The sequence below is a fragment of the Rhineura floridana genome, chromosome 1 (genome assembly GCF_030035675.1).
Source record: "Rhineura floridana isolate rRhiFlo1 chromosome 1, rRhiFlo1.hap2, whole genome shotgun sequence".
Taxonomy (NCBI): domain Eukaryota; kingdom Metazoa; phylum Chordata; class Lepidosauria; order Squamata; family Rhineuridae; genus Rhineura; species Rhineura floridana.
The window spans coordinates 29,276,382-29,297,493 of record NC_084480.1 but is presented as its reverse complement, the minus strand read 5'-3'; the positions used below and the strand labels follow the sequence as shown (position 1 = coordinate 29,297,493).

The 21,112-nt window shown below is 48.0% G+C and overlaps 3 long non-coding RNA genes across 3 annotated transcripts; all 3 read right to left on the bottom strand.

The window, feature by feature from the left end:
* Positions 1–5,042: 5,042 nt before the first annotated feature.
* LOC133375667 (uncharacterized) lies at positions 5,043–9,737 on the bottom strand. Its single transcript, XR_009760291.1, has 3 exons — positions 9,598–9,737; positions 5,838–5,978; positions 5,043–5,185 (listed from the first exon to the last, which is right to left on the bottom strand). It is a non-coding gene; the product is annotated as an uncharacterized LOC133375667 (long non-coding RNA).
* Positions 9,738–10,590: 853 nt separating this feature from the next.
* LOC133375666 (uncharacterized) lies at positions 10,591–15,285 on the bottom strand. Its single transcript, XR_009760290.1, has 3 exons — positions 15,146–15,285; positions 11,386–11,526; positions 10,591–10,733 (listed from the first exon to the last, which is right to left on the bottom strand). It is a non-coding gene; the product is annotated as an uncharacterized LOC133375666 (long non-coding RNA).
* Positions 15,286–16,136: 851 nt separating this feature from the next.
* LOC133375664 (uncharacterized) lies at positions 16,137–20,833 on the bottom strand. The gene is made up of 3 exons (XR_009760289.1): positions 20,694–20,833; positions 16,934–17,073; positions 16,137–16,281 (listed from the first exon to the last, which is right to left on the bottom strand). It is a non-coding gene; the product is annotated as an uncharacterized LOC133375664 (long non-coding RNA).
* Between the last annotated feature and the right edge of the window lie 279 nt (positions 20,834–21,112).

Here is a 21,112-nt window from a genome sequence, read left to right as displayed (position 1 = left end):
AAGCTTTTCCCATAATCAGAGCACTTGGTTTCTCCCCTGTGTGGATTCTCTGATGTCGGACACGTTGTGCTCTGCAGGTGAAGCTGTTCCTGTGGTCCAAGCATTCGTACAGTTTTGCTCTGGCGTGGGTTCCTTCTTGCAACATAAGCTCATGCTCCCAGGTAAAAATGTCCTCACATGTTTTTTCTCTTTCATCCTTGAGGATTATTTTTTGGACTATACTCTCCTTGGGACCCTCATCTTCCTGAGAAGGAAGCGGTCCATTCTCTTCCTTCCATGGGCAATTACCTTGCCAGCTCTCAGGGGCTTCTCCCTGGTCAGGAGGGTGAGACACCATCTGCTCCTTACTTCCCAACAGCATCCAGTGCAGCTCAGCTTCCCCCAGATTTTCCAGCTGATGTCTTTCCTTCTCGCATCTCCTCTGGTCATCTATTGGGATAAAAAGAGAATCCAACCTAGAAATCATCTGTTTGTCAAAGGCAGAAAGGAACCTTCAGTCAGGTTGTGCACTTGGGGAAGAGGGCAAAACCTGGGGACGTGTTTTTTTTTTTATTAATCAATGACTTAGATGATGGGGTGGAGGGAAGCCTTATGAAGTTTGCGGATGATACGAAACTGGGAGGGATAGCTAACACAATGGAAGACAGGAATAAAATCTAAAGGGACCTGGATAGACTAGAAAATTGGGCTGAAATTAATAAAATGACATACAATAAAGACAAATGCAGGATTCTGCATTTAGGCCACAAAAACAAAATGCACGGGTACAGGATGGGAAATACCCGGCTTAGCAGTAGTGCGTGTGAGAAGGACCTTGGAATTGTAGTGGATCGCAAGTTGAACATGACCCAGCAGTGTGATGCTGCGGCAAAAAAGGCAAATGCGGGTTTGGGCTGCATAAACAGAGCTATAGTTTCCAGGTCGAGGGAAGTAATAGTCCCACTATATTCTGCATTAGTCAGGCCTCATCTGGAATACTGCGTTCAGTTCTGGGCGCCTCATTTTAGGTTCAGAAGAGGGCGACGAGGATGATAGCCGGTATGGAGAACAAGTCTTATGAGGAAAGGTTGAAGGAACTTGGCATGTTCAGTCTGGTGAAGAGAAGGCTGAGAGGCGACATGATTACACTCTTTAAGTACCTGAAGGGCTGTCACATAGAGGAGGGTACAGATTGGTTCACTGCTGCCCCAGAGGGTAGGGCTAGGTCTAATGGTTTTAAGTTGCAGGAGCGTAGATTCAGACTGGACATTAGAAGGAACTTCTTGACAGTAACGGCAGTTCGGCACTGGAACCGACTGCCTAGGGAGGTGGTGGGATCCCCTTCGCTGGATGTCTTCAAGCAGAGGCTGGACAGCTATCTGCGGAAGATGCTCTAGCTGTGGATTTCCTGCTGTGAGCAGGGGGTTGGACTTGATGGCCTACAAGGCCCCTTCCAACTCTATGATTCTATGATTCTATGAATGAAACGAAGTGTCCTGGAAATGGGCATGGCTGGCTGGCACTGTAAATAGGAGCACTTCATGCAGCAACTGCAGGTCCCACTTGTTGCACTGTGGAGTGCTCCAATTAGAGCGCCAGCCAGCCAGCTAGCCATGCCCACTTTAAGGATACTCCATTCCACCCCCGCCTCAGTTTTCTGTCCCTACCACACACTCATTCAACATTGCATGCCTATAGAGCATATCACTGGGAGGTTTGGGGGATTTTTTCCCAACTGCAAGACTTATTTTGCCTTTTAAAAAAAAGTGTCTACTTCTGCAACCCCTCCCAAGCCTGTGGATAACTCCTTCTTGTGTATTTGTCTGGTGCTGCTTTGGCTACATAAGAATGAGTTTGTTATTATTAAATAATAATGATATTCCGGTTGTTTTAAGGGATCGATGCATTCTCAAAGCTTATCAGGTACACCTGAGGTCTAGGAAAAGTCACTCGGGACTGCTGCTTGTAAGTTGAACCAAAATCCTGCATCTTCTTCACGCTGGTGCACTGTCTTAGTTCGACTGAGGACAGCGTACATACCTTCCATGACTTTCCCAAAGAATCCTAGAAACTCTAGTTTGTTAAGGATGCTGGGAATTCTAGCTCTGTGAGGGGTAAACCACAGTTCCCACAATTCTTTGTGGGATGCCCCGTGCTTTAAATGTGCTTTACATGTATGGGTTCTTCTACTCCCCGTAGTCCAGAAGCCAGGCAGACTGAGGCACTTCTGCCCTTAAGAAAGACACCAAGACCTGCTTAAAACACGAGCCAGAATTTCTTGACCAAAGTTTCTTCCTTTGCACTCCAGGGCACTCTCTAGGGAGATCGCCTTCCTTCACCATGAAGAAAGATGTGCCCCCGCCCAGAGCAGTGGGCTGGATGAGGGCTAATAAGCTGAATCCTTGGAAAACCAAGGCCCTGTGGGTCTACAGAATGGGACCGGCACCACTAAACGTCCAGCTTCTAATGGAGGCCAGTTGGGCCTCTGTAACATGGAGGACAACTAACAGCGCTCCTCTGGAGGAACTCAGCGATGGAGATGGGATAGAAGGGCTCAGGCAGTCCATAAATCATGCTGGATCCAAGCTGTTCAGGGCTTTGTATATCAACAGAGGAACCTTGAACCTGGTCTAGTGAAATCAAACTACAGACTTTGCTTCCTTAATCCTTTTCAGCAATGCTTAATTCCTTAAAAGAATATTAATCTGCTGGCACCACAAAGACTGATTTCGTTAAAATAAAGTCATGGCTATTTATATATTTATATAAAATATTGTTATGAGCATGGGGGGGGCTGGAATGGATGATTTCTGTGGGTCACCTTTCCAGCCTCTGATTTGGAATCCTATGCCTGGGAGGCTGGTTCTGCTAGCCAGATGAATCTCCTTTGTTAATCAAATAGAGTGGCCAGGTAGTTAATGGGCCTGTTTAATTGCCCCGGCAACTGGTGAAAGGGCTAGGAAGATCCTTTTGTCATTTTAAACTCTACTGGAGGAGAGTCTCTCCCCCCACTCCTGGGCGGGCAGAAGTGTGTTTGGAACTGGAAGTGGGTGTACTGGAGAACTAGGGCTGCAGGCATGCAGAGAGGCTGGCTCCCTGCATGGTGGCGATAGGATGCCCCTGCACCTAGATGGAAAAGCTGGATATTAGACTGCTGATGCCTTGAACCCCTCCATCCTAAGCTCAGGTTGGAATGTGTGTACATAAATAAACCATATTTCATAAAGACACCGCAGTCTCTGCTGGCCTTCTTCCCAAAGGAAACCAAACCCTGGATGGGCGCAGGGACCCCCTGAAATCTCACCGCTCGGAGATTGGGGGAGGCACGCAACAATAGATAAATATAACCTTTATCTCAAACTGTATGTTATGACAGACGTTCTGCCCGGCCCTCAGGAATCTTCCCAGGCCATGCCCATCACAGGCCCAGCTCCAAATCCTCCTCAAGTGCTTTTGTGTCCTTGGAACTGTGATGAGGCCTGTTGCTTAAGTGGACTGGAGAGATGGGAAAGTGCAGAAACCTTTGATTTTTGCATAACTGGAATGGAGCCGAATGTACAAAGATAAGTCACGGCCGTTGCTCCACCCACACTTGCATTTGGCCATGCCTACTTTTTGCCTCTGGCCCTGCCCCCCTCTGGCATGGAGTCCCCAGAACGTTGCCCGCAAGGGAAGGCCATCCTTGGGCTGAACTATCTTCCCTAGCACAGTATGAGTACAGATGAAGGGTGGGCTATAAAACTTTTTAATATTAAAAGAGCAATCAAATAAATCATAGCTGAGTCACACCCACAATTGTGAGGTGTGTGAAGAGATGAGGCCTCCCCAGCTGTTGCCACAGGCTGTGGACTGCCTGTGGCATCACAGAAGCACATGGCCGTTGAGTGGATATAAAGGGGGGCCAAGTGGACTGAGGCAAAAGCATGGCCTGGTCTTTCACTTGGAGAAGGTGAATTGGCAAATGCAAGGAGGTGATCATCTGGCTGCGGGATGTCATCATTATTATCAGCGATAATGAGGCAAGTTTACTTGCTGAGCGGGATCACGGCTTGAAGGTGGCTGCTACTCACCTCTGAAGCTGGTTGATGTCTAGCGATGGACCTAGCGGAAGCTGGCAGTGTGTATGGAAGCCAGTGGATTTCGCATTCGGAAGCTGGCGGATGCCGCAAGGCTGAAGCAGGCGGATGTTTGTGGAGGAAGCTGTTTGACGGTCGATATTTGTGGGTTGAAGCCGGGGAACGAATGTGAATGGATGGGGAGGGGCGAGAAAGGGGCGGATGTTGTCGCTGGCGTTTTCACGAATGTCGGATGGCCGTGTGTGTGTGTGTGAGTGGAGTTTCGGATGCGGTAAAGGGGTTGGGTGGGTGTAAGTGTGTGAATGTGACAAACCGGTGGATGTACCATGACTAAATGACACCAGTGAATGTTGGTAGGTGGAAGCTAGAGGATGAAGTTGCCAGGCGGATGCTGGTGGAGGTGCCTGGGTGAGGCTGTTGGATAGTTGCCATCCCCCTCATTGTCTGTGTTTTTTTCCTTCCAGGGGTGTCTCTGAAGCTAGTGAGGTTTTGGAAGAGACTACCTGTGAGAGCAACAAAGAGGACTGCAAGGCTTAAAGAAGCCAGCTTTTATTTCTAAATAAAATGGTTTTTTGTATTCATCTCCTGTGGAGTCCCTTGCTTTATTCAAAAACAGCTAATGGGAGATCAAATCCCAGAGCGTTATGGTGTGCCTCTCCCTGGTATGAGTATACATGAAGCCATAGCTATACATGAGGCTAGAAATATTTTAATAATAAATGAATACATCACTGCTGAGGTGTCCTTACCATTGTCAGGCTGAGGGAGGTTGTGCTGTTACTGTGGGCAAGGGACTGCCTGTGAAGTCACGAAAGGACATGGTGGCTGAGAGGAAGAAGGATGCCGGGGGGGGGGACGAATGGAGGGAAGGAGCCCAGGAGGGAGGGGGAGGCTGAGGGGAAGTGCTGTCAAAAAAGGAATGTAACTGAGGATTCTCCTTGCCTCCATACACACCAATAAACACCTTAGGAGGATCTCATGGGTTTGGAAAGCTCTTTTATTTGTAATATGCCTGCTGGGGCTGGTGAGGAACTTGCTTCAGGATCCATCAATGACAACTTTGAAGAGCCTCAGTGCAATCTAAGAGCTCAGCATCTAGGCTTTGAAGAGGACCTGGGTTCAAATCATGCCTGCAAGGGAAGGGGGAGATGTTATTTTCTCAGCTTCCCCTTCTCCCTCCCAGCACCAGACAAATACACAAGAAGGAGGTATCCACAGGCTTGGGAGGGGTTGCAGAAGTAGATACTTTATTTCAAAAGGCAAAATAAGTCTTGCAGTTGGGAAAAAATCCCCCAAACCTCCCAGTGATATGTTCTATAGGCATGCAATGTTGAAGAGGGAGGGGATAGGAGCAGAGCTTGGAAGTAACTCATTATTTTTAACGAGTTACTTTTAATTCGTTACAATTTTAAATAACGAGTGGGTAATTCCATTACATTCGGCAAGTAACGTAACGAATAGTAATTTCCCTACTTTTCAGCTTCAACTTTAACGTTTCCACGTTAGGTTGGACGTTACTTGGGGGCGGGAACAAGGGGAAGTGAGCTCCTGGCTGTGATTGGTTAACACAAGACATGTGCCTCACACTGATTGGACCTTCGTACAGTTTCGCTCTGGCGTGGGTTGCTTCCTGCAACATAAGCTCATGTTCCCAGGTAAAAATGTCCTCACATGTTTTTTCTCTTTCATCCTTGAGGATTATTTTTTGGACTATACTCTCCTTGGGACCCTCATCTTCCTGAGAAGGAAGCGGTCCATTCTCTTCCTTCCATGGGCAATTACCTTGCCAGCTCTCAGGGGCTTCTCCCTGGTCAGGAGGGTGAGACACCATCTGCTCCTTACTTCCCAACAGCATCCAGTGCAGCTCAGCTTCCCCCAGATTTTCCAGCTGATGTCTTTCCTTCTCGCATCTCCTCTGGTCATCTATTGGGATAAAAGAGAATCCAACCTAGAAATCATCTGTTTGTCAAAGGCAGAAAGGAACCTTCAGTCAGGTTGTGCACTTGGGGAAGAGGGCAAAACCTGGGGACGTGTTTTTTTTTTTATTAATCAATGACTTAGATGATGGGGTGGAGGGAAGCCTTATGAAGTTTGCGGATGATACGAAACTGGGAGGGATAGCTAACACAATGGAAGACAGGAATAAAATCTAAAGGGACCTGGATAGACTAGAAAATTGGGCTGAAATTAATAAAATGACATACAATAAAGACAAATGCAGGATTCTGCATTTAGGCCACAAAAACAAAATGCACGGGTACAGGATGGGAAATACCCAGCTTAGCAGTAGTGCGTGTGAGAAGGACCTTGGAATTGTAGTGGATCGCAAGTTGAACATGACCCAGCAGTGTGATGCTGCGGCAAAAAAGGCAAATGCGGGTTTGGGCTGCATAAACAGAGCTATAGTTTCCAAGTCGAGGGAAGTAATAGTCCCACTATATTCTGCATTAGTCAGGCCTCATCTGGAATACTGCGTTCAGTTCTGGGCGCCTCATTTTAGGTTCAGAAGAGGGCGACGAGGATGATAGCCGGTATGGAGAACAAGTCTTATGAGGAAAGGTTGAAGGAACTTGGCATGTTCAGTCTGGTGAAGAGAAGGCTGAGAGGCGACATGATTACACTCTTTAAGTACCTGAAGTGCTGTCACATAGAGGAGGGTACAGATTGGTTCACTGCTGCCCCAGAGGGTAGGACTAGGTCTAATGGTTTTAAGTTGCAGGAGCGTAGATTCAGACTGGACATTAGAAGGAACTTCTTGACAGTAACGGCAGTTCGGCACTGGAACCGACTGCCTAGGGAGGTGGTGGGATCCCCTTCGCTGGATGTCTTCAAGCAGAGGCTGGACAGCTATCTGCGGAAGATGCTCTAGCTGTGGATTTCCTGCTGTGAGCAGGGGGTTGGACTTGATGGCCTACAAGGCCCCTTCCATCTCTATGATTCTATGATTCTATGAATGAAACGAAGTGTCGTGGAAATGGGCATGGCTGGCTGGCACTGTAAATAGGAGCACTTCATGCAGCAACTGCAGGTCCCACTTGTTGCACTGTGGAGTGCTCCAATTAGAGCGCCAGCCAGCCAGCTAGCCATGCCCACTTTAAGGATACTCCATTCCACCCCCGCCTCAGTTTTCTGTCCCTACCACACACTCATTCAACATTGCATGCCTATAGAACATATCACTGGGAGGTTTGGGGGATTTTTTCCCAACTGCAAGACTTATTTTGCCTTTTAAAAAAAGTGTCTACTTCTGCAACCCCTCCCAAGCCTGTGGATACCTCCCTCTTGTGTATTTGTCTGGTGCTGCTTTGGCTACATAAGAATGAGTTTGTTATTATTAAATAATAATGATATTCCGGTTGTTTTAAGGGATCGATGCATTCTCAAAGCTTATCAGGTACACCTGAGGTCTAGGAAAAGTCACTCGGGACTGCTGCTTGTAAGTTGAACCAAAATCCTACATCTTCTTCACGCTGGTGCACTGTCTTAGTTCGACTGAGGACAGCGTACATACCTTCCATGACTTTCCCAAAGAATCCTAGAAACTCTAGTTTGTTAAGGATGCTGGGAATTCTAGCTCTGTGAGGGGTAAACCACAGTTCCCACAATTCTTTGTGGGATGCCCCGTGCTTTAAATGTGCTTTACATGTATGGGTTCTTCTACTCCCCGTAGTCCAGAAGCCAGGCAGACTGAGGCACTTCTGCCCTTAAGAAAGACACCAAGACCTGCTTAAAACACGAGCCAGAATTTCTTGACCAAAGTTTCTTCCTTTGCACTCCAGGGCACTCTCTAGGGAGATCGCCTTCCTTCACCATGAAGAAAGATGTGCCCCCGCCCAGAGCAGTGGGCTGGATGAGGGCTAATAAGCTGAATCCTTGGAAAACCAAGGCCCTGTGGGTCTACAGAATGGGACCGGCACCACTAAACGTCCAGCTTCTAATGGAGGCCAGTTGGGCCTCTGTAACATGGAGGACAACTAACAGCGCTGCTCTGGAGGAACTCAGCGATGGAGATGGGATAGAAGGGCTCAGGCAGTCCATAAATCATGCTGGATCCAAGCTGTTCAGGGCTTTGTATATCAACAGAGGAACCTTGAACCTGGTCTAGTGAAATCAAACTACAGACTTTGCTTCCTTAATCCTTTTCAGCAATGCTTAATTCCTTAAAAGAATATTAATCTGCTGGCACCACAAAGACTGATTTCGTTAAAATAAAGTCATGGCTATTTATATATTTATATAAAATATTGTTATGAGCATGGGGGGGGGCTGGAATGGATGATTTCTGTGGGTCACCTTTCCAGCCTCTGATTTGGAATCCTATGCCTGGGAGGCTGGCTCTGCTAGCCAGATGAATCTCCTTTGTTAATCAAATAGAGTGGCCAGGTAGTTTATGGGCCTGTTTAATTGCCCCGGCAACTGGTGAAAGGGCTAGGAAGATCCTTTTGTCATTTTAAACTCTACTGGAGGAGAGTCTCTCCCCCCACTCCTGGGCGGGCAGAAGTGTGTTTGGAACTGGAAGTGGGTGTACTGGAGAACTAGGGCTGCAGGCATGCAGAGAGGCTGGCTCCCTGCATGGTGGCGATAGGATGCCCCTGCACCTAGATGGAAAAGCTGGATATTAGACTGCTGATGCCTTGAACCCCTCCATCCTAAGCTCAGGTTGGAATGTGTGTACATAAATAAACCATATTTCATAAAGACACCGCAGTCTCTGCTGGCCTTCTTCCCAAAGGAAACCAAACCCTGGATGGGCGCAGGGACCCCCTGAAATCTCACCGCTCGGAGATTGGGGGAGGCACGCAACAATAGATAAATATAACCTTTATCTCAAACTGTATGTTATGACAGACGTTCTGCCCGGCCCTCAGGAATCTTCCCAGGCCATGCCCATCACAGGCCCAGCTCCAAATCCTCCTCAAGTGCTTTTGTGTCCTTGGAACTGTGATGAGGCCTGTTGCTTAAGTGGACTGGAGAGATGGGAAAGTGCAGAAACCTTTGATTTTTGCATAACTGGAATGGAGCCGAATGTACAAAGATAAGTCACGGCCGTTGCTCCACCCACACTTGCATTTGGCCATGCCTACTTTTTGCCTCTGGCCCTGCCCCCCTCTGGCATGGAGTCCCCAGAACGTTGCCCGCAAGGGAAGGCCATCCTTGGGCTGAACTATCTTCCCTAGCACAGTATGAGTACAGATGAAGGGTTGGCTATAAAACTTTTTAATATTAAAAGAGCAATCAAATAAATCATAGCTGAGTCACACCCACAATTGTGAGGTGTGTGAAGAGATGAGGCCTCCCCAGCTGTTGCCACAGGCTGTGGACTGCCTGTGGCATCACAGAAGCACATGGCCGTTGAGTGGATATAAAGGGGGGCCAAGTGGACTGAGGCAAAAGCATGGCCTGGTCTTTCACTTGGAGAAGGCGAATTGGCAAATGCAAGGAGGTGATCATCTGGCTGCGGGATGCCATCATTATTATCAGCGATAATGAGGCAAGTTTACTTGCTGAGCGGGATCACGGCTTGAAGGTGGCTGCTACTCACCTCTGAAGCTGGTTGATGTCTAGCGATGGACCTAGCGGAAGCTGGCAGTGTGTATGGAAGCCAGTGGATTTCGCATTCGGAAGCTGGCGGATGCCGCAAGGCTGAAGCAGGCGGATGTTTGTGGAGGAAGCTGTTTGACGGTCGATATTTGTGGGTTGAAGCCGGGGAACGAATGTGAATGGATGGGGAGGGGCGAGAAAGGGGCGCATGTTGTCGCTGGCGTTTTCACGAATGTCGGATGGCCGTGTGTGTGTGTGTGAGTGGAGTTTCGGATGCGGTAAAGGGGTTGGGTGGGTGTAAGTGTGTGAATGTGACAAACCGGTGGATGTACCATGACTAAATGACACCAGTGAATGTTGGCAGGTGGAAGCTAGAGGATGAAGTTGCCAGGCGGATGCTGGTGGAGGTGCCTGGGTGAGGCTGTTGGATAGTTGCCATCCCCCTCATTGTCTGTGTTTTTTTCCTTCCAGGGGTGTCTCTGAAGCTAGTGAGGTTTTGGAAGAGACTACCTGTGAGAGCAACAAAGAGGACTGCAAGGCTTAAAGAAGCCAGCTTTTATTTCTAAATAAAATGGTTTTTTGTATTCATCTCCTGTGGAGTCCCTTGCTTTATTCAAAAACAGCTAATGGGAGATCAAATCCCAGAGCGTTATGGTGTGCCTCTCCCTGGTATCAGTATACATGAAGCCATAGCTATACATGAGGCTAGAAATATTTTAATAATAAATGAATACATCACTGCTGAGGTGTCCTTACCATTGTCAGGCTGAGGGAGGTTGTGCTGTTACTGTGGGCAAGGGACTGCCTGTGAAGTCACGAAAGGACATGGTGGCTGAGAGGAAGAAGGATGCCGGGGGGGGGGACGAATGGAGGGAAGGAGCCCAGGAGGGAGGGGGAGGCTGAGGGGAAGTGCTGTCAAAAAAGGAATGTAACTGAGGATTCTCCTTGCCTCCATACACACCAATAAACACCTTAGGAGGATCTCATGGGTTTGGAAAGCTCTTTTATTTGTAATATGCCTGCTGGGGCTGGTGAGGAACTTGCTTCAGGATCCATCAATGACAACTTTGAAGAGCCTCAGTGCAATCTAAGAGCTCAGCATCTAGGCTTTGAAGAGGACCTGGGTTCAAATCATGCCTGCAAGGGAAGGGGGAGATGTTATTTTCTCAGCTTCCCCTTCTCCCTCCCAGCACCAGACAAATACACAAGAAGGAGGTATCCACAGGCTTGGGAGGGGTTGCAGAAGTAGATACTTTATTTCAAAAGGCAAAATAAGTCTTGCAGTTGGGAAAAAATCCCCCAAACCTCCCAGTGATATGTTCTATAGGCATGCAATGTTGAAGAGGGAGGGGATAGGAGCAGAGCTTGGAAGTAACTCATTATTTTTAACGAGTTACTTTTAATTCGTTACAATTTTAAATAACGAGTGGGTAATTCCATTACATTCGGCAAGTAACGTAACGAATAGTAATTTCCCTACTTTTCAGCTTCAACTTTAACGTTTCCACGTTAGGTTGGACGTTACTTGGGGGCGGGAACAAGGGGAAGTGAGCTCCTGGCTGTGATTGGTTAACACAAGACATGTGCCTCACACTGATTGGACCTTCGTACAGTTTCGCTCTGGCGTGGGTTGCTTCCTGCAACATAAGCTCATGTTCCCAGGTAAAAATGTCCTCACATGTTTTTTCTCTTTCATCCTTGAGGATTATTTTTTGGACTATACTCTCCTTGGGACCCTCATCTTCCTGAGAAGGAAGCGGTCCATTCTCTTCCTTCCATGGGCAATTACCTTGCCAGCTCTCAGGGGCTTCTCCCTGGTCAGGAGGGTGAGACACCATCTGCTCCTTACTTCCCAACAGCATCCAGTGCAGCTCAGCTTCCCCCAGATTTTCCAGCTGATGTCTTTCCTTCTCGCATCTCCTCTGGTCATCTATTGGGATAAAAGAGAATCCAACCTAGAAATCATCTGTTTGTCAAAGGCAGAAAGGAACCTTCAGTCAGGTTGTGCACTTGGGGAAGAGGGCAAAACCTGGGGACGTGTTTTTTTTTTTATTAATCAATGACTTAGATGATGGGGTGGAGGGAAGCCTTATGAAGTTTGCGGATGATACGAAACTGGGAGGGATAGCTAACACAATGGAAGACAGGAATAAAATCTAAAGGGACCTGGATAGACTAGAAAATTGGGCTGAAATTAATAAAATGACATACAATAAAGACAAATGCAGGATTCTGCATTTAGGCCACAAAAACAAAATGCACGGGTACAGGATGGGAAATACCCAGCTTAGCAGTAGTGCGTGTGAGAAGGACCTTGGAATTGTAGTGGATCGCAAGTTGAACATGACCCAGCAGTGTGATGCTGCGGCAAAAAAGGCAAATGCGGGTTTGGGCTGCATAAACAGAGCTATAGTTTCCAAGTCGAGGGAAGTAATAGTCCCACTATATTCTGCATTAGTCAGGCCTCATCTGGAATACTGCGTTCAGTTCTGGGCGCCTCATTTTAGGTTCAGAAGAGGGCGACGAGGATGATAGCCGGTATGGAGAACAAGTCTTATGAGGAAAGGTTGAAGGAACTTGGCATGTTCAGTCTGGTGAAGAGAAGGCTGAGAGGCGACATGATTACACTCTTTAAGTACCTGAAGTGCTGTCACATAGAGGAGGGTACAGATTGGTTCACTGCTGCCCCAGAGGGTAGGCCTAGGTCTAATGGTTTTAAGTTGCAGGAGCGTAGATTCAGACTGGACATTAGAAGGAACTTCTTGACAGTAACGGCAGTTCGGCACTGGAACCGACTGCCTAGGGAGGTGGTGGGATCCCCTTCGCTGGATGTCTTCAAGCAGAGGCTGGACAGCTATCTGCGGAAGATGCTCTAGCTGTGGATTTCCTGCTGTGAGCAGGGGGTTGGACTTGATGGCCTACAAGGCCCCTTCCATCTCTATGATTCTATGATTCTATGAATGAAACGAAGTGTCGTGGAAATGGGCATGGCTGGCTGGCACTGTAAATAGGAGCACTTCATGCAGCAACTGCAGGTCCCACTTGTTGCACTGTGGAGTGCTCCAATTAGAGCGCCAGCCAGCCAGCTAGCCATGCCCACTTTAAGGATACTCCATTCCACCCCCGCCTCAGTTTTCTGTCCCTACCACACACTCATTCAACATTGCATGCCTATAGAACATATCACTGGGAGGTTTGGGGGATTTTTTCCCAACTGCAAGACTTATTTTGCCTTTTAAAAAAAGTGTCTACTTCTGCAACCCCTCCCAAGCCTGTGGATACCTCCCTCTTGTGTATTTGTCTGGTGCTGCTTTGGCTACATAAGAATGAGTTTGTTATTATTAAATAATAATGATATTCCGGTTGTTTTAAGGGATCGATGCATTCTCAAAGCTTATCAGGTACACCTGAGGTCTAGGAAAAGTCACTCGGGACTGCTGCTTGTAAGTTGAACCAAAATCCTACATCTTCTTCACGCTGGTGCACTGTCTTAGTTCGACTGAGGACAGCGTACATACCTTCCATGACTTTCCCAAAGAATCCTAGAAACTCTAGTTTGTTAAGGATGCTGGGAATTCTAGCTCTGTGAGGGGTAAACCACAGTTCCCACAATTCTTTGTGGGATGCCCCGTGCTTTAAATGTGCTTTACATGTATGGGTTCTTCTACTCCCCGTAGTCCAGAAGCCAGGCAGACTGAGGCACTTCTGCCCTTAAGAAAGACACCAAGACCTGCTTAAAACACGAGCCAGAATTTCTTGACCAAAGTTTCTTCCTTTGCACTCCAGGGCACTCTCTAGGGAGATCGCCTTCCTTCACCATGAAGAAAGATGTGCCCCCGCCCAGAGCAGTGGGCTGGATGAGGGCTAATAAGCTGAATCCTTGGAAAACCAAGGCCCTGTGGGTCTACAGAATGGGACCGGCACCACTAAACGTCCAGCTTCTAATGGAGGCCAGTTGGGCCTCTGTAACATGGAGGACAACTAACAGCGCTGCTCTGGAGGAACTCAGCGATGGAGATGGGATAGAAGGGCTCAGGCAGTCCATAAATCATGCTGGATCCAAGCTGTTCAGGGCTTTGTATATCAACAGAGGAACCTTGAACCTGGTCTAGTGAAATCAAACTACAGACTTTGCTTCCTTAATCCTTTTCAGCAATGCTTAATTCCTTAAAAGAATATTAATCTGCTGGCACCACAAAGACTGATTTCGTTAAAATAAAGTCATGGCTATTTATATATTTATATAAAATATTGTTATGAGCATGGGGGGGGGCTGGAATGGATGATTTCTGTGGGTCACCTTTCCAGCCTCTGATTTGGAATCCTATGCCTGGGAGGCTGGCTCTGCTAGCCAGATGAATCTCCTTTGTTAATCAAATAGAGTGGCCAGGTAGTTTATGGGCCTGTTTAATTGCCCCGGCAACTGGTGAAAGGGCTAGGAAGATCCTTTTGTCATTTTAAACTCTACTGGAGGAGAGTCTCTCCCCCCACTCCTGGGCGGGCAGAAGTGTGTTTGGAACTGGAAGTGGGTGTACTGGAGAACTAGGGCTGCAGGCATGCAGAGAGGCTGGCTCCCTGCATGGTGGCGATAGGATGCCCCTGCACCTAGATGGAAAAGCTGGATATTAGACTGCTGATGCCTTGAACCCCTCCATCCTAAGCTCAGGTTGGAATGTGTGTACATAAATAAACCATATTTCATAAAGACACCGCAGTCTCTGCTGGCCTTCTTCCCAAAGGAAACCAAACCCTGGATGGGCGCAGGGACCCCCTGAAATCTCACCGCTCGGAGATTGGGGGAGGCACGCAACAATAGATAAATATAACCTTTATCTCAAACTGTATGTTATGACAGACGTTCTGCCCGGCCCTCAGGAATCTTCCCAGGCCATGCCCATCACAGGCCCAGCTCCAAATCCTCCTCAAGTGCTTTTGTGTCCTTGGAACTGTGATGAGGCCTGTTGCTTAAGTGGACTGGAGAGATGGGAAAGTGCAGAAACCTTTGATTTTTGCATAACTGGAATGGAGCCGAATGTACAAAGATAAGTCACGGCCGTTGCTCCACCCACACTTGCATTTGGCCATGCCTACTTTTTGCCTCTGGCCCTGCCCCCCTCTGGCATGGAGTCCCCAGAACGTTGCCCGCAAGGGAAGGCCATCCTTGGGCTGAACTATCTTCCCTAGCACAGTATGAGTACAGATGAAGGGTTGGCTATAAAACTTTTTAATATTAAAAGAGCAATCAAATAAATCATAGCTGAGTCACACCCACAATTGTGAGGTGTGTGAAGAGATGAGGCCTCCCCAGCTGTTGCCACAGGCTGTGGACTGCCTGTGGCATCACAGAAGCACATGGCCGTTGAGTGGATATAAAGGGGGGCCAAGTGGACTGAGGCAAAAGCATGGCCTGGTCTTTCACTTGGAGAAGGCGAATTGGCAAATGCAAGGAGGTGATCATCTGGCTGCGGGATGCCATCATTATTATCAGCGATAATGAGGCAAGTTTACTTGCTGAGCGGGATCACGGCTTGAAGGTGGCTGCTACTCACCTCTGAAGCTGGTTGATGTCTAGCGATGGACCTAGCGGAAGCTGGCAGTGTGTATGGAAGCCAGTGGATTTCGCATTCGGAAGCTGGCGGATGCCGCAAGGCTGAAGCAGGCGGATGTTTGTGGAGGAAGCTGTTTGACGGTCGATATTTGTGGGTTGAAGCCGGGGAACGAATGTGAATGGATGGGGAGGGGCGAGAAAGGGGCGCATGTTGTCGCTGGCGTTTTCACGAATGTCGGATGGCCGTGTGTGTGTGTGTGAGTGGAGTTTCGGATGCGGTAAAGGGGTTGGGTGGGTGTAAGTGTGTGAATGTGACAAACCGGTGGATGTACCATGACTAAATGACACCAGTGAATGTTGGCAGGTGGAAGCTAGAGGATGAAGTTGCCAGGCGGATGCTGGTGGAGGTGCCTGGGTGAGGCTGTTGGATAGTTGCCATCCCCCTCATTGTCTGTGTTTTTTTCCTTCCAGGGGTGTCTCTGAAGCTAGTGAGGTTTTGGAAGAGACTACCTGTGAGAGCAACAAAGAGGACTGCAAGGCTTAAAGAAGCCAGCTTTTATTTCTAAATAAAATGGTTTTTTGTATTCATCTCCTGTGGAGTCCCTTGCTTTATTCAAAAACAGCTAATGGGAGATCAAATCCCAGAGCGTTATGGTGTGCCTCTCCCTGGTATCAGTATACATGAAGCCATAGCTATACATGAGGCTAGAAATATTTTAATAATAAATGAATACATCACTGCTGAGGTGTCCTTACCATTGTCAGGCTGAGGGAGGTTGTGCTGTTACTGTGGGCAAGGGACTGCCTGTGAAGTCACGAAAGGACATGGTGGCTGAGAGGAAGAAGGATGCCGGGGGGGGGGACGAATGGAGGGAAGGAGCCCAGGAGGGAGGGGGAGGCTGAGGGGAAGTGCTGTCAAAAAAGGAATGTAACTGAGGATTCTCCTTGCCTCCATACACACCAATAAACACCTTAGGAGGATCTCATGGGTTTGGAAAGCTCTTTTATTTGTAATATGCCTGCTGGGGCTGGTGAGGAACTTGCTTCAGGATCCATCAATGACAACTTTGAAGAGCCTCAGTGCAATCTAAGAGCTCAGCATCTAGGCTTTGAAGAGGACCTGGGTTCAAATCATGCCTGCAAGGGAAGGGGGAGATGTTATTTTCTCAGCTTCCCCTTCTCCCTCCCAGCACCAGACAAATACACAAGAGGGAGGTATCCACAGGCTTGGGAGGGGTTGCAGAAGTAGATACTTTCTTTCAAAAGGCAAAATAAGTCTTGCAGTTGGGAAAAAATCCCCCAAACCTCCCAGTGATATGTTCTATAGGCATGCAATGTTGAAGAGGGAGGGGATAGGAGCAGAGCTTGGAAGTAACTCATTATTTTTAACGAGTTACTTTTAATTCGTTACAATTTTAAATAACGAGTGGGTAATTCCATTACATTCGGCAAGTAACGTAACGAATAGTAATTTCCCTACTTTTCAGCTTCAACTTTAACGTTTCCACGTTAGGTTGGACGTTACTTGGGGGCGGGAACAAGGGGAAGTCAGCTCCTGGCTGTGATTGGTTAACACAAGACATGTGCCTCACACTGATTGGACCTTCGTACAGTTTCGCTCTGGCGTGGGTTGCTTCCTGCAACATAAGCTCATGTTCCCAGGTAAAAATGTCCTCACATGTTTTTTCTCTTTCATCCTTGCGGATTATTTTTTGGACTATACTCTCCTTGGGACCCTCATCTTCCTGAGAAGGAAGCGGTCCATTCTCTTCCTTCCATGGGCAATTACCTTGCCAGCTCTCAGGGCTTCTCCCTGGTCAGGAGGGTGAGACACCATCTGCTCCTTACTTCCCAACAGCATCCAGTGCAGCTCAGCTTCCCCCAGATTTTCCAGCTGATGTCTTTCCTTCTCGCATCTCCTCTGGTCATCTATTGGGATAAAAAGAGAATCCAACCTAGAAATCATCTGTTTGTCAAAGGCAGAAAGGAACCTTCAGTCAGGTTGTGCACTTGGGGAAGAGGGCAAAACCTGGGGATGTTTTTTTTTTTTTATTAATCAATGACTTAGATGATGGGGTGGAGGGAAGCCTTATGAAGTTTGCGGATGATACGAAACTGGGAGGGATAGCTAACACAATGGAAGACAGGAATAAAATCTAAAGGGACCTGGATAGACTAGAAAATTGGGCTGAAATTAATAAAATGACATACAATAAAGACAAATGCAGGATTCTGCATTTAGGCCACAAAAACAAAATGCACGGGTACAGGATGGGAAATACCCGGCTTAGCAGTAGTGCGTGTGAGAAGGACCTTGGAATTGTAGTGGATCGCAAGTTGAACATGACCCAGCAGTGTGATGCTGCGGCAAAAAAGGCAAATGCGGGTTTGGGCTGCATAAACAGAGCTATAGTTTCCAGGTCGAGGGAAGTAATAGTCCCACTATATTCTGCATTAGTCAGGCCTCATCTGGAATACTGCGTTCAGTTCTGGGCGCCTCATTTTAGGTTCAGAAGAGGGCGACGAGGATGATAGCCGGTATGGAGAACAAGTCTTATGAGGAAAGGTTGAAGGAACTTGGCATGTTCAGTCTGGTGAAGAGAAGGCTGAGAGGCGACATGATTACACTCTTTAAGTACCTGAAGGGCTGTCACATAGAGGAGGGTACAGATTAGTTCACTGCTGCCCCAGAGGGTAGGGCTAGGTCTAATGGTTTTAAGTTGCAGGAGCGTAGATTCAGACTGGACATTAGAAGGAACTTTTTGACAGTAACGGCAGTTCGGCACTGGAACCGACTGCCTAGGGAGGTGGTGGGATCCCCTTCGCTGGATGTCTTCAAGCAGGGGCTGGACAGCTATCTGCGGAAGATGCTCTAGCTGTGGATTTCCTGCTGTGAGCAGGGGGTTGGACTTGATGGCCTACAAGGCCCCTTCCAACTCTATGATTCTATGATTCTATGAATGAAACGAAGTGTCCTGGAAATGGGCATGGCTGGCTGGCACTGTAAATAGGAGCACTTCATGCAGCAACTGCAGGTCCCACTTGTTGCACTGTGGAGTGCTCCAATTAGAGCGCCAGCCAGCCAGCTAGCCATGCCCACTTTAAGGATACTCCATTCCACCCCCGCCTCAGTTTTCTGTCCCTACCACACACTCATTCAACATTGCATGCCTATAGAACATATCACTGGGAGGTTTGGGGGATTTTTTCCCAACTGCAAGACTTATTTTGCCTTTTTAAAAAAAGTGTCTACTTCTGCAACCCCTCCCAAGCCTGTGGATACCTCCCTCTTGTGTATTTGTCTGGTGCTGCTTTGGCTACATAAGAATGAGTTTGTTATTATTAAATAATAATGATATTCCGGTTGTTTTAAGGGATCGATGCATTCTCAAAGCTTATCAGGTACACCTGAGGTCTAGGAAAAGTCACTCGGGACTGCTGCTTGTAAGTTGAACCAAAATCCTGCATCTTCTTCACGCTGGTGCACTGTCTTAGTTCGACTGAGGACAGCGTACATACCTTCCATGACTTTCCCAAAGAATCCTAGAAACTCTAGTTTGTTAAGGATGCTGGGAATTCTAGCTCTGTGAGGGGTAAACCACAGTTCCCACAATTCTTTGTGGGATGCCCCGTGCTTTAAATGTGCTTTACATGTATGGGTTCTTCTACTCCCCGTAGTCCAGAAGCCAGGCAGACTGAGGCACTTCTGCCCTTAAGAAAGACACCAAGACCTGCTTAAAACACGAGCCAGAATTTCTTGACCAAAGTTTCTTCCTTTGCACTCCAGGGCACTCTCTAGGGAGATCGCCTTCCTTCACCATGAAGAAAGATGTGCCCCCGCCCAGAGCAGTGGGCTGGATGAGGGCTAATAAGCTGAATCCTTGGAAAACCAAGGCCCTGTGGGTCTACAGAATGGGACCGGCACCACTAAACGTCCAGCTTCTAATGGAGGCCAGTTGGGCCTCTGTAACATGGAGGACAACTAACAGCGCTCCTCTGGAGGAACTCAGCGATGGAGATGGGATAGAAGGGCTCAGGCAGTCCATAAATCATGCTGGATCCAAGCTGTTCAGGGCTTTGTATATCAACAGAGGAACCTTGAACCTGGTCTAGTGAAATCAAACTACAGACTTTGCTTCCTTAATCCTTTTCAGCAATGCTTAATTCCTTAAAAGAATATTAATCTGCTGGCACCACAAAGACTGATTTCGTTAAAATAAAGTCATGGCTATTTATATATTTATATAAAATATTGTTATGAGCATGGGGGGGGCTGGAATGGATGATTTCTGTGGGTCACCTTTCCAGCCTCTGATTTGGAATCCTATGCCTGGGAGGCTGGCTCTGCTAGCCAGATGAATCTCCTTTGTTAATCAAATAGAGTGGCCAGGTAGTTTATGGGCCTGTTTAATTGCCCCGGCAACTGGTGAAAGGGCTAGGAAGATCCTTTTGTCATTTTAAACTCTACTGGAGGAGAGTCTCTCCCCCCACTCCTGGGCGGGCAGAAGTGTGTTTGGAACTGGAAGTGGGTGTACTGGAGAACTAGGGCTGCAGGCATGCAGAGAGGCTGGCTCCCTGCATGGTGGCGATAGGATGCCCCTGCACCTAGATGGAAAAGCTGGATATTAGACTGCTGATGCCTTGAACCCCTCCATCCTAAGCTCAGGTTGGAATGTGTGTACATAAATAAACCATATTTCATAAAGACACCGCAGTCTCTGCTGGCCTTCTTCCCAAAGGAAACCAAACCCTGGATGGGCGCAGGGACCCCCTGAAATCTCACCGCTCGGAGATTGGGGGAGGCACGCAACAATAGATAAATATAACCTTTATCTCAAACTGTATGTTATGACAGACGTTCTGCCCGGCCCTCAGGAATCTTCCCAGGCCATGCCCATCACAGGCCCAGCTCCAAATCCTCCTCAAGTGCTTTTGTGTCCTTGGAACTGTGATGAGGCCTGTTGCTTAAGTGGACTGGAGAGATGGGAAAGTGCAGAAACCTTTGATTTTTGCATAACTGGAATGGAGCCGAATGTACAAAGATAAGTCACGGCCGTTGCTCCACCCACACTTGCATTTGGCCATGCCTACTTTTTGCCTCTGGCCCTGCCCCCCTCTGGCATGGAGTCCCCAGAACGTTGCCCGCAAGGGAAGGCCATCCTTGGGCTGAACTATCTTCCCTAGCACAGTATGAGTACAGATGAAGGGTTGGCTATAAAACTTTTTAATATTAAAAGAGCAATCAAATAAATCATAGCTGAGTCACACCCACAATTGTGAGGTGTGTGAAGAGATGAGGCCTCCCCAGCTGTTGCCACAGGCTGTGGACTGCCTGTGGCATCACAGAAGCACATGGCCGTTGAGTGGATATAAAGGGGGGCCAAGTGGACTGAGGCAAAAGCATGGCCTGGTCTTTCACTTGGAGAAGGCGAATTGGCAAATGCAAGGAGGTGATCATCTGGCTGCGGGATGCCATCATTATTATCAGCGATAATGAGGCAAGTTTACTTGCTGAGCGGGATCACGGCTTGAAGGTGGCTGCTACTCACCTCTGAAGCTGGTTGATGTCTAGCGATGGACCTAGCGGAAGCTGGCAGTGTGTATGGAAGCCAGTGGATTTCGCATTCGGAAGCTGGCGGATGCCGCAAGGCTGAAGCAGGCGGATGTTTGTGGAGGAAGCTGTTTGACGGTCGATATTTGTGGGTTGAAGCCGGGGAACGAATGTGAATGGATGGGGAGGGGCGAGAAAGGGGCGCATGTTGTCGCTGGCGTTTTCACGAATGTCGGATGGCCGTGTGTGTGTGTGTGAGTGGAGTTTCGGATGCGGTAAAGGGGTTGGGTGGGTGTAAGTGTGTGAATGTGACAAACCGGTGGATGTACCATGACTAAATGACACCAGTGAATGTTGGCAGGTGGAAGCTAGAGGATGAAGTTGCCAGGCGGATGCTGGTGGAGGTGCCTGGGTGAG